This window comes from Salmo trutta, chromosome 20, assembly GCF_901001165.1.
Source record: "Salmo trutta chromosome 20, fSalTru1.1, whole genome shotgun sequence".
In the NCBI taxonomy this organism is placed as follows: domain Eukaryota; kingdom Metazoa; phylum Chordata; class Actinopteri; order Salmoniformes; family Salmonidae; genus Salmo; species Salmo trutta.
Window position 1 is genome coordinate 22,207,053 of NC_042976.1, and position 13,550 is coordinate 22,220,602.

Sequence of the window (13,550 nt, forward strand, 5' to 3'; positions counted from 1 at the left end):
TTAGATCAGGTCATGTATCACTGAAGCTGAGTAGGGACTTTTTTTTAATAAACGTCGTGCTTTCCCCTGTGCATAACCAACACATAACTACAACCAATTAGCAAGTCCAAATAGCACTTGAAGGCAGCACTATTCCTACGGAGAACAATAGCCGATAATTGGCTCATTATCGCCGTTCACACAATTTAACATTTTGTTAATTCATTAAAAAGTCGGATACGTAAATTCCATCTCTTTTTTGACTGGTGAAAATAAGCCAAGAAAAATAGTCTAGGCAACTTTCACTTTCTGTATCTGCAGCCAAATGGGTGTCACTAGTTATGTCCCTACTTAAAATGTTATTCTAATCCTAACCTTAACCACACTGTTAACATTATGCCTAACCTTAAATTAAGACCAAAAAGCAACATTGTTTTGAATTTTTATGATTATAGACATTTTTGACTTGTGGTAAGTAGTGGAAACCCCCCTTGGAATACAGTGCATTCGGAAAGTATTCAGACCCCTTGACTTTTTCCACATTTAGTTACATCACATACTTATTCTAAAATTGATTAAATTAAATGTTTTCTTCATTAATCTACACACAATACCCCATAATGACAGTGAAAACAGCTTTTTATAGAAATGTTTGCAAATGTATTAAAAATAAAAACGGAAGTATTCAGAACCTTTGCTATGAGACTGGAAATTGAGCTCAGGTGCATCTTGTTTCCATTGATCATCCTTGAGATGTCGCTACAACTTGTTTGGAGTCCACCTGTGGTAATTTCAATTGATTGGACATGATTTGGAAAGACACAAACTTCTCTATATAAGGTCCCACAGTTGATGTCAGAGCAAAAACCAAGCCAAGGAATTGTCCGTGGAGCTCTGAGACAGGATTGTGTCGAGGAACAGATCTGATGAAGGGTACCAAAAAAATTGTGCACCATTGAATGCCCCCAAGAACACAGTGGCCTCCATCATTCTTAAATGGAAGAAGTTTGGAACCACCAAGACTCTTCCTAGAGCTGGCCGCCTGGCCAAACTGAGCAATCGGGGGAGAAGGGCCTTGGTCAGAGAAGTGACGAAGAAACCGATGGTCACTCTGACAGAGACCCAGCGTTTCTCTGTGGAGATGGGAGAACCTTCCAGAAGGACAACCATCTCTGCAACACTCCACCAATGAGGCCTTTATGGTAGAGTGGCCAGAAAGAAACCACTCCCCAGTAAAAGGCACATGACAGCCCGCAAGGAATTTCCCAAAAGGCACCTAAAGACTCTCAGAGCATGAGAAACAAGATTCCCTGGTCTGAGGAAACCAAGATTTAACTCTTTGGCCTGAATGCCAATCGTCACATCTGGAGGAAACCTGGCACCATCCCTATGGTGAAGCATGGTGGTGGTGGCAGCATCATGCTGTGAGGATGTTTTTCAGAGTCAGGGACTGGGAGACTAGTCAGGATCGAGGGAAAGATGAACGGAGCAAAGTACAGAGAGATCCTTGATGAAAACCTGCTCCAGAGCGCTCAGGACCTCAGACTGGGGTGAAGGGTCACCTTCCAACAATACAACAAACCTAAGAACACAGCCAAGAAAACGCAGGGGTGGCTTCTGGACAAGTTTCTGAATGTCCTTGAGTGGCCCAGCAAGAGCCCGGACTTGAACCCGATCGAACATCTCTGGAGAAAATAGCTGTTCAGTAACGCTCCTCATCCAACCTCAGCTTGAGAGGATCTGCAGAGAAGAATGAGAGATACTCCCCAAATACAGGAGTGCCAAGCTTGTAGCGTCATACCCAAGAAGACTCAAGGCTGTAATTGCTGCCAAAGAAGCTTCAACAAAGTACTGAGTAAAAAGTCTGAATACTTATGTAAATGTGATATGAGTTTTTTTATTTGTAATACATTTGCAAACATTTATAAAAACCTGTTTTTGCTTTGTCATTAAGGGGTATTGTGTGTAGATTGATGAGGGTAAAAGGGGTCTGACTACTTTCCGAATGCACTGTAGGTATTCTACAGTGTATCAACCCCCTGCCATTTTACAGCTGGTTTGGAGCAGGCTTTTGGAGAAGTCAATTATGTGAGAAGGCTAGAATCGACAACTGCTTTTCCATACCCAGAAAACAATTTAATGTTTGAAGACGAATTTCATAATGAAATTGAAGCTAACATTGGACAATATTTTAACTTCACTTTTAATTGTATATGCATATGGCTCAGCCATTTTAATTATGCAGATCTTTAAAAAAAAATACATAGCCTATACAGAAGTCCTAGGCTATATCATATTCACCTGAACTATATTTAATTAATCATTTTATTATAGATTGAATATTTGTTGGAGCTGTAGGCTGATCATCCAGTGAAGTCACTTGACCATGGATTCCCCAATGTGCCTTGTCGAGAACGCCGACTGTGAGCTTCATGTACTTCCTGGTGCCATCAAGTACCTGATGAGCCTGAACCAGCAAGTCATAGTGGTGGCGGTGGTCGGGCTGTACCGCACCGGCAAGTCTTACCTCATGAACAAGCTGGCTGGAAAGATAAGAGGTGAGACAGAGACTGACTGATGCTGAGAGACATATCTGAATTCACAAACTGGTTTGGGCATCATCTGTGCCTCAATAGTCAATTATTTTAAAATAAATATATATATTAAAAAAAAATCTTAAAATGGTCTTTGAAATATTGATTTAGGTTTTGCCCTGGGAGCCACCATTCAATCCAAGAGTAAGGGAATCTGGATGTGGTGTGTGCCTCACCCTGAAAAAAGAGACCACACCCTGGTGCTGCTAGATACAGAGGGGCTGGGGGACGTGGAGAAGGTGAGAGGTCAACGTTCAGTCTCGTTAAAATTCACATTAGTAATCTAGCACAGTGAACAAATATCTAAACACACATACACTACATGACCAAAAGTATGTGGACACATAGGCATTAATATGGAGTTGGTCCTCCCTTCGCTGCTATAACAGCCTCCACTCTTCTGGGAAAGCGTTCCAATAGATGTTGGAACATTGCTGCGGGGACTTGCTTCCATGCAGCCACAAGAGCATAGTGAGGTTGGGCACTGATGTTGGGCGATTAGGCCTGGCTCGCAGTTGCCGGTCCATTTCATCCCAAAGGTGTTCGACAGGGTTAAGGTCAAGTCTGTGTGCAGGCCAGTCAAGTTCTTCCACACTGATCTCGACAATCCATTTCTATATGGACCTCGCTTTGTGCACAGGGGCATTGTCATGCTGAAACAGGAAAGGGCATTTCCCAAACTGTTGCCACAAAGTTGGAAGCATAGAATTGTCCTAGAATGTCATTGTATACTGTAGCATTAAGATTTCCCTTCACTGGAATTAAGGCGCCTAGCCCAAACCATGAAAAACAGCCCCAGACCATTATTCCTCCTCCTCCAAACTTTACATTTGGCATTATGCATTCGGGCAGGTAGCATTCTCCTGGCATCCGTCAAACCCAGATTTGTCCGTCGGACTGCCAGATGGTTAAGCGTGATTCATAACTCCAGAGAATGCGTTTCCACTGCTCCAGAGTCCAATGGCGGTGAGCTTTACACCACTCCACCCGACGTGTGGCATTGCGCATGGTGATCTTAGGCTTGTGTGCGGCTGCTCGGCCATGGAAACACATTCATGATCGTCCTGCGAACAGTTCTTGTGCTGACATTACTTCCAAAGGCAGTTTGGAACTCGGTAGTGAGTGTTGCAACCGAGGACAGGCGATTTTTAAGCTCTATGCGTTTCAGTACTCGGCGGTCTGTTCTGTGAGCTTGTGTGGCCTACCACTTCACGGCTGAGCCTTTGCGTTGTTGCTCCTAGATGTTTCCACTTCTCAATAACAGCACTTACAGTTCACCGGAGCAGCTCTAGCAGGGCAGAAATTTGACAATGTGACTTGTTGGAAAGTCACTGAGCTCTTCAGTAAGGCCATTTTCCTGCCAATCTTTGTCTATGAAGATTGCATGGCTGTGTACTCGATTTTATCTGTCAGCAACGGGTGTGACTTAAATAGCTCAACCCAGTCATTTGAAGGGGTGTCCACATGCTTTTGTGTATATAAAGTGCATTTTTTATTATTTCATTTCATTTAGCCAGATCACCAATAGGCATGTTGCTGTTAAGCAGTACTCTGGTCTACAACAGTCGAGGGACCATCGACAATCAAGCCGTGGAGAATCTCCAGTATCCTTTAAACCAATATCAATTTCCCCATGGCAATCCTCCCCCCTTTTCTCTCCTATTGACTTAACAGGTGTACATATCACATGGGTAGGGGATGTTTCTCCCAACCGGGCCATTTCTTAGAACTCCCTCTTATATTGAAAGTGAAAGTGCTGTATGTTTGTGTATCTATTGGATGCTGAGCAAAATGTCCTTATAGACCTGGAGCAATATATTGTGTTACTGACAGCATTAATTATGTGTTTGCAGAATGTTCAACACACTGTACTTTGTTGGATCAATTCCCTTAGGGGTTACTCAGTGCATGTGGACACAGTCCATTCAAAAATAAACTGAAACTGCTCGTATGCTATAACTGTTGTATAGCAAGTCCTTGTACAACTGTCGCAGGCACATGTCAATGTAGACGCACATGATTTTTTAAAACTTTGGTAGCTTTTATCAGTCAATCCTCAACCGGCCCTATAGATATGTGAGTGAGCTGACAGAGCGGATCAAGGTGAATTCTTCCAGTGCAGCTTCATCCTCTCATGATGACGAGGAAGGAGGGGACGCCCAGTTTGTGCTGTTCTTTCCGAATTTTTTGTGGGCCATCAGAGATTTCACTCTACTACTCGAGATCGACGGTAGAAACGTCACCGAAGATGAGTATCTGGAGCATTCCCTGGAACTCAGAAAAGGTGACATTAGCACTAGCCACCACCCCAATGATCAACTGTGCACAATGTCACTAGAATAGTACTCCCCATGAACAATTATTCAGTTGGAACAATCATTGTCACAAGAACAAAGAGGTTGAAAAACAAGAAGATTGATATTTGCTCTGACACTTGCTAAATTACACGTTATAAAATCATTCCTATGGAAATGTATTGTAGGATTACACTCATAATCAAACAGACTCATAAATCAAGTGACACAATTTTTTTATCCAGTTTGTTTATTGGTCATAAAGTCTTCTGCCTTAAGTTAATTTAAGCATATCTCTGTATATGCTTATCTGTTAATGATTGTGTGTTTGGATGGTGAACTAAGAGCCAGTCTCCCAGACACAGATTAGGCCTCCAGACGAGATTCTCCATTGAACACACTTTTGTGTCCAGGACAAGGCCTAGTCTGTGTCTGGGAAACTGGTCCTAAAAATAGACTAATGTCAACTGTAATGGTGAATGCTGACTATCATTCAGGTGGGGGTAAAAAGAACCTGATGTACAACCTCCCACGAGAGTGCATCCGGAACTACTTCCCCTCGCGCAAGTGCTTTGTATTCCCCACCCCTACAACTCCTGCCAACATGCCCCATCTGGATTCCATGGACGAAGCTGACCTCTGTGGAAGCTTCCGAAAGGTTGCAGATACTTTCTGCTGCTTCATTTTCCAGGAGAGCCGTACAAAAACTGTCAAAGGGGGCCACAAAGTTACCGGGAGAAGTAAGTAAAAAATCTGCAGATTCTGCACAGATGTATTGAATGTTTCAATAAGCATTTCTCTATGGCTGGCCATGCTTTCCTCCTGACTAACCCGGCCAACAGCTCCGCACCCCCCACAGCTACTTGCCCAAGCCTCCCAAGCTTCTCCTTCACCCAAATCCAGACAGCAGATTTTCTGAAAGAGCTGCAAAACCTGGACCCGTACAAATCAGCTGGGCTAGACAATCTGGAACCTCTCTTTCTAAAATTATCCGCCGTCATTGTTGCAACCCCTATTACCAGTCTGTTCAACCTCTCTTTCGTATTGTCCGAGATCCCTAAAGATTGGAAAGCTGCTGCGGTCATCCCCCTCTTCAAAGAGGGTGACACTCTAGACCGATATCCATCCTGCGCTGCCTTTCTAAAGTCTTTGAAAGCCAAGTTAATAAACTGATCAATGACCATTTCGAATCTCACCGTACCTTCTCCGCTGTGCAGTCCGGTTTCCGAGCTGGTCACAGATGCACCTCAGCCACGCTCAAGGTACTAAACTATATCATAACTGCCATCGATAAAAGCCAGTACTGTGCAGCCGTATTCATTGACCTGGCCAAGGCTTTCGACTCTGTCTATCACAGTATTCTTATCGGCAGACTCAACAGCCTTGGTTTCTCAAATGACTGACAGGCCTACTTCTCAGACAGAGTTCAGTGTGTCAAATCGGAGGGCCTGTTATCCGTACCTCTGGCAGTTTCTATGGGGGTACCACAGGGTTCAATTCTCGGGCCGACTCTTTTCTCTGTATATATCAACGATGTCACTCTTGCTGCGGGTGATTCCCTGATCCACCTTTACGTAGACGACACCATTCTGTATACATCTGGCCCTTCTTTGGATTTTGTGTTACCAAACTCCAAACAAGCTTCAATGCCATACAACACTCCTTTTGTGGCCTCCAACTGCTCTTAAACGCTAGTAAAACTAAATGCATGCTTTTCAACCATTCGCTGCCCGCACCCGCCCGCCCGACTAGCATCACTACTCTGGACGGTTCTGACTTAGAATATGTGGACATCTACAAATACCTAGGTGTCTGGCTAGACTGTAAACTCTCCTTCCAGACTCATATTAAACATCTCCAATCCAAAATTAAATCTAGAATTGTCTTCCTATTTCGCAACCAAGCCTCCTTCACTCACGCCACCAAACATACCCTCGTAAAACTGACTATCCTACCGATCCTCGACTTCGGCGACGTCATTTAAAAAATAGCCTCCAACACTCTACTCTGCAAACTGGATGCAGTCTATCACAGTGCCATCTGTTTTGTCACCAAAGCCCCATATACCACCCACCACCGCGACCTGTATGCTCTCGTCCACTGGCCCTCGCTACATATTCGTTGCCAGACCCACTGGCTTCAGGTCATCTATAAGTCTTTGCTAGGTAAAGCTCCGCCTTATCTCAGCTCACTGGTCACGATAACAACACCTACTCGTAGCACGCACTCCAGCAGGTATATCTCACTGGTCATCCCCAAAGCCAACACCTGCTTTGGCCGCCTTCCAGTTCTCTGCTGCCAATGACTGGAATAAATTGCAAAAACCGCTGAAGCTGGAGACTTATATTTCCCTCACTAGCTTTAAACATCAGCTATCTGAGCAGCTAACCGATCGCTGCAGCTATACATAGCACATCTGTAAATAGCCCATCCAATGTACCTACCTCATTCCCATATTGTTTTTATTTACTTTTCTGCTCTTTTGCATACCAGTATTTCTACTTGCACGTCATCATCTGCAAATCTATCACTCCAGTGTTAATTTGCTAAATTGTAATTACTTCGCTACTATGGACTATTTTTTGCCTTACCTCCTCATGCCATTTACACACATTGTGTATATAGACTTTATTTTTTTTCTATTGTGTTATTGACTGTACGCTTGTTTATTCCATGTGTAACTCTGAGTTGTTGTTTGTGTCGCAGTGCTTTGCTTTATCTTTGCCAGGTCGCAGTTGTAAATTAGAACTTGTTCTCAACTAGCCTACCTGGTTAAATAAAGGTGTAATACATTTTTTTTTAAATGTAGCCTATGTTATTGTACCACCAAATGTATACACTTGTATTTTTCTTCCCGCCTCTATCTGATTGCAGTGCTCGGCCACTTGGTTAACACCTATGTGGAGACCATAGCCAAAGGCTCTGTGCCCTGTCTGGAGAATGCGGTGCTGGCCATGGCTCAAATTGAGAACCAGGCTGCTGTGGATGAGGGCCTGGCGGTGTACCAGAGGGGCATGGAGGAGGTGAAGGCCTTATTCCCTGTGGCCATGGGTCAGATTTCAGCTCATCACCTCCGCTCAGACCATCAGGCCATGCAGGCTTTCATGAAACGATCCTTCAGAGACGAAAATGGGGTTTCTTGAAAGCGTTGGCGGTAAGGGTCATCATTTGAGATCTGTGCCTGGTACAAACACTGCCTTAGTTCTTAACTCTGTCAAGGACCACTTTTTACAAATTCTTCCCTAAAACAGTCTTGACTCCTGCAGGTGGCCATTGCGAAGCACTACGCTGACCTTCTCATCCAGAACGAGGATGCCTCAGAGAAGAAGTGTGCGTCCCTTCTGGAGAAGCTGTCTGCTCCGATGGCCCAGAAGATTAAAGAGAGGATCTCCGCCACACCTGGGGGATATGAGCTTTACTGCAATCCCCATGACAACATGGTGGCACAATACTGGGCCGAGCCTGATAAAGGAGTTAGGGTAAGAATCCTTTCTAGGGCTGAAACATTCAGCAAAAAATCCATATTAAACACTGGAGCTGTTCTCATCTTTCAGGCCGATCCACTTAGTTTCTATTCCGTAGATGGATTGCTGTTTCTATCAACCTCTGTTACTGTTATGATTCACATTAGCTTCCATCTGCAGCATCATACCAGAAACAGATTGCCATCAACGAATGATGAAACATGTAGCCTTTTGGGGTATTTTCTGCAGGCTGAGGAGATTCTTGAGCAGTTCCTGAAGGAGAAGAGTCTAGAGAAAAATTCCATCCTACAAGCTGACAAAAAATTGACAGAAAATTAGAAAAAGATCCACGGTAAGTCCAAAATATAGCATTGAGATGTTATTATCTGGCTCCATTCAAGTTTCTGGTTGGAGTGACTTCTCACAATAAATATGTGATAATCTTGCACTTGCATGAAGTCAACATAGATCTGGGATGTTTGAAAGAGTACGTATACGGGCTAAAGTTTAACCTAAAAGTTATGGCCTACTCCAGAACTTGGAAAAGATCAGGGGCTGTCTGTTGCCTCCATATGAAAGAGAACATGAGTAGTCTCGAAGTTAGAGTGTTTTCCTTCCTCAACTCTTCCTTTGGACCATGCAGAGGAGAAGGAGAGATCAGCTGTGCTGGAGCACGAGAAGAAGGCTGCTGAAGAGAAACGGTTGGAGATGGAGCGCACCATGGAGGACGATTGCAGAAGCAAAGACGAGAAGTTGAAGCAGATGGAAGAGAAGATGAAGGAGGAGATGAAGCAAGAGGAACGGGACTTCCACAGGGCCTTGGAGTGCAAGATGCAGAAGCAGAAGGATCTGCTGGAGAAGGGCCACAAGGAGAAGGCTGACTTAATGAGACAGGAGATAGAGGAGTTCAAGAAGAGCAACAAACCTGAGAAGGAAGGAGGTGGTTTCCTTGAGTCTACAGTCATGCCTGTTCTTCGATTTGGATTGGACCCTGCCAACACTTTCTTTCAATATAAGCTCATGAGGGGAGGTTTTATGAAGTAGAAACATTGTGTATTACTTGAGCATGTACACATTTGTTAGCTTTATCTAGCAATGTAAAGCGAAAAGTCAAGTTAATAGCCAAGCTTAGAATCCGTATAAGCTTTATATGCAAGAGGGAAATATTATTATTTTTCTTATACAGTATATGTGTCACGTCCTGACCATAGAAAGCTGTTATTTTCTATGGTAGAGTAGGTCAGGGTGTGACAGGCGGTTTTTCTAGTTTAGGTTTTCTATGTTGTTATGTTCTAGTTTTTGTATTTCTGTTGTTTTTTGGATGATCTCCGATTAGAGGCAGCTGGTCATCGTTGTCTCTAATTGGAGATCATACTTAAGTAGTTGTTTTTCCCACCTGGGTTTGTGGGAGATTGTTTTTGAGTTAGTGTATGTTGCACCTCTTCGTCACGGGTTGTTGTTTTTGTTCTTAAGTTTATTTGTGTATCTTGCACGAACAACGTGACAATATGTATTTACAGGTTTTGGTGAAATTATCACTGTACTACTATAGCGCTTAAATCTAGAGGCTTTAATAAAAACATTTGTAGACTATAACTAAGACTTATCTTTAATCGTAATATACACTGAACAAAAATATAAACTCAACAATTTCAAAGATTTTACTGAATTACATAAAGAAATCAATCAACTGAAATAAATTCATTAGGCCCTAATCTATGGATTTATCATGACTGGGAATGCAGATATGCATCTGTTGGTCACAGATACATTTAAAAAAAGGTAGGGGGTGGACCAGGAAACCAGTCAGTATCTGGTGTGACCACCATTTGCCTCATGCAGCACAACACATCTCCTTCGCATAGAGTTGATCAGGGCATTGATTGTGGAATGTTGTCCCACTCCTCTTCAATAGCTGTGTGAAGTTGCTGAATGTTGGCAGGAACTGGAACACAATGTTGATCCAGAGCATCCCAGAACTGGGACATTTTCAACTTCCAAAAATTGTGTACAGATTTTTGCGACATGGGACCTTGCATTATCATGCTGAAACATGAGGTGATGGCGGCAGATGAATGGCACGACAATGGGCCTCAGGATCTCGTCACAGTATCTCTGTGCATTCAACTTGCCATCGATAAAATGCAATTGTGTTTGTTGTCCGTTGCTTACGCTGGCCCACACCATAACCCCACCGCCACAATGGGGCACTCTGTTCACATCAGCAAACCGCTCGCCGACACAATGCCCTACATGCTGTCTGCCATCTGCCCTGTACAGTTGAAACTGTGATTCATCCGTGAAGAGCACACTTCTCCAGCGTGCCAGTGGCCATCGAAGGTGGCCAAACTGCAGTCAGGTCAAGACCCTGTTGAGGACGACGAGCATGCAGGTGAGCTTCCCTGAGACAGTTTGTGCAGAAAGTGGATGTGGAGGTCCTGGGCTGGTGTGGTTACACGTGGTCTGCGGTGTTGAGGCCGGTTAGACATACTGAAATTAACATTCAATTCTCTGGCAATAGCTCTGGTGGACATTCCTACAATCAGCATGCCAATTGCATGCTACCTCAACTTCAGACATCTGTGGCATTGTGTTGTGTGACAACTGCTCATTTGAGTGGCCTTTTATTGTCCCCAGCACAAGGTGTATCTCTGTAATGATCATGTTGTTTAATCATCTTCTTGATATGCCGCAGTAGGCCACAGATGGGAGTAGGCCACACCCTCTGGTGATGTCAGCATTGACTTTCTGAATGGTATGGGGATGAAAGTCTTTGCGGGGCAGCAGAGTGGAGATGGTGATGTGGGAGTTGGGGAACCACTCAAAGGCCTGCTACTCTGTTGACCAGAGCTGCCTACTCTCTCTTGCTCCTCTCGCAGGTTGTTGGTGCTGCTGTGAATAATAATGTGGACTGGTGTGCCAAAGTCAGACTGGGACAGGATCTGGAGTGCATCCTGTGTTTTTCGACACCATATTTTGGACACCTTGTGGTGGGGGAAGAGTTTATCCTCTTGGATGAATTTCCCATTTGAGTCAATGAGGATGGCCACATCAGTGGGTTTTACGGTCTGGGGCTGGGGTACACAGGGCCTGTGTACGAGGAGGGGTGTGTGGGGGTGTGTCAAGGGGGGGCAGAGAGCTTCTCTCTGTAGTAGGTGTCCCCATGTGAGCCTCCTTGTTGACTGGGGGTGTGGGTAAAGGGTTGTTGGTATGGGGGGGTTGTGGGTGAAGGTGGGTCAGTGGGGTTGTTAGGGGTGGTGAGGGGCTGCAGCTTCTCTCTAGGAGTCTCTACAGTTTGCTCTCTGTGCTGCAGCACCCTCTTGATAACTGAAAACTCCTTTGCCATCTCCTCCTTTACCTGCACTAGCTCTCTCCTCAAGGTGGCCTTTACCTCCTCAAGAGCTGTGGTAAGGCTCTCTCTCAGCTCCTGGACAGAGTTCTTCAGCTGTGTCCTGCACTGGTTGATCTGGTCCTGTAGTAGCTCTGTGTCTGGGCTCGAGGTGGTGTAGCTCAGTAACCCATACCTCTAACAGAGCCAGCCTGTCTCTCAGCAGGCTGATGGTAGTGTGGTCTTGGCTCTGGTGGTGGTAGGCAGGCAGGGGGAGGATAGACCTGTTGTGTGGGTGTAGGTGTGGGCCTGGGCTCCTGCTGTTGGGGTGCCTGAGGTGAGGGGAGAGGTCGGGGTGCTGTCCTTGTCTTTTCTTGTTTCCGCTATCTTCCTTAGGGTGGGGAAGTCTTGCACAAAAGAGCTGAGTGCAGCCTCACTGCCCTGGACCATGACAGTGCCGTTCTGGTACGTTTACCGTCAGAAACCTGTTTTCCTGATCCTTCTCACTGTCCTCAAAAATGTGGATTTGCCTTCTCTTGCAGATGCCTTTCTTTGTCGCATAGCTGAAATGCCTGGTTACAGCTGTATGCCAGGCAGTAGTGTGGTCTGTGTAAAATAACAGGTTTGCAACAGTCCTGTTGTGTGAGCAGTCGGCAAATAAAGTTTCTGGGTTCTCCCTCAGAATTCTGTGTCTAAAATTGATTCTTCCCTTCTCTGATTTGATTCTATTGAGAATTTTCCAGAACATGTGTGGCCATTATACATTTCAGGATAGTCAGCAAAACTAGTGCACTCTATATGTGCTCTGGGTCATTAGACACCATTAGACATGCACATGTCGGGGTGTGGACACGACTGGTTATTCCAGTCACTGTGTTATGGCCTGATATACTGTTTCTATGGTTACACCGCTTGGGTCTTTTCCAGGACATGGGTGTCCCTTTCAGAGGAGTTAGCAGGATGACATGTCTGGTTATTTCTGTAAAGTGCCAAGGACTGGTCCTACATGCATGCAACTGTCTTAGTCGAGAACATGCCTGTCCTTTTGAACTATTGCTGTGGCTCTACTGTTTTCATGCCCTAATATGAAACCAAACTAAACTTAGTGCAAGGCAATATGATAACGGTGGCTAAATGCCAGATGGGATGAGTCATTAAGAGGAGTTTACTATGGGTGTGTTGTAAGCAGGAAAAATGTATAAGAAGTATGTGCCAAGACTGGAAAGTTAGTTGTTTTCATGAACTAGCTCGGCTTTTCTTATGTCGTAATAAAAGTATATTTGAACTCACAGGCTCAGGTATTTGAGAAATATGATTGACTGAATATTTCCACGACAATTCCTGCTGGAAATTCAAAAAGAGGGGGGGAGTCTATTAGTCTCTGCTTCTGCTGGTGCTGCCTCAGTGGCCATGTTGCTATGGTTACTGTTTCAGTATGATATGTTGGATAAAGGAATAAAGACAGACACCAATGTCAAGTTCAATAGCCTTGTTCATGCATTGTACAAATCCCTACACGCGGAGTCCGGGGAACAGTCCGGCTAGTCGATTACCTATCAACTAGTCTCCGTAACAGTTACCACCAGTAAACGGTTGGAACTAGACGGTAAGCTAGTTGACAAATTTGAATTTGGCTAGCTAACACGATTAAGATGACTTTTAACTCACTCTCTGTCAATCTTTTCCTCCTGTGTTGATCTTGAATTCTAAAATTTGATTACCTAGAAATGTTTTGCTAATTTAATCATGTTAATCTCACTTTTAACAACCAGAAAGTTATAACAAGTCAGTTGTTTTTCTGCATGACTTCTCCCTCTTCTCCCCATTGCTAAGGCCATGGATTTTCTCTCACGCATTGTGTGTTTCTGAATAACAAACGCCACACCTGAAG

At 44.3% G+C, this 13,550-nt stretch overlaps 1 pseudogene; it reads left to right on the forward strand.

The window, feature by feature from the left end:
* Window positions 1–2,365: 2,365 nt before the first annotated feature.
* Window positions 2,366–9,390, forward strand: LOC115155701 (guanylate-binding protein 1-like; annotated as a pseudogene).
* Window positions 9,391–13,550: the final 4,160 nt, after the last annotated feature.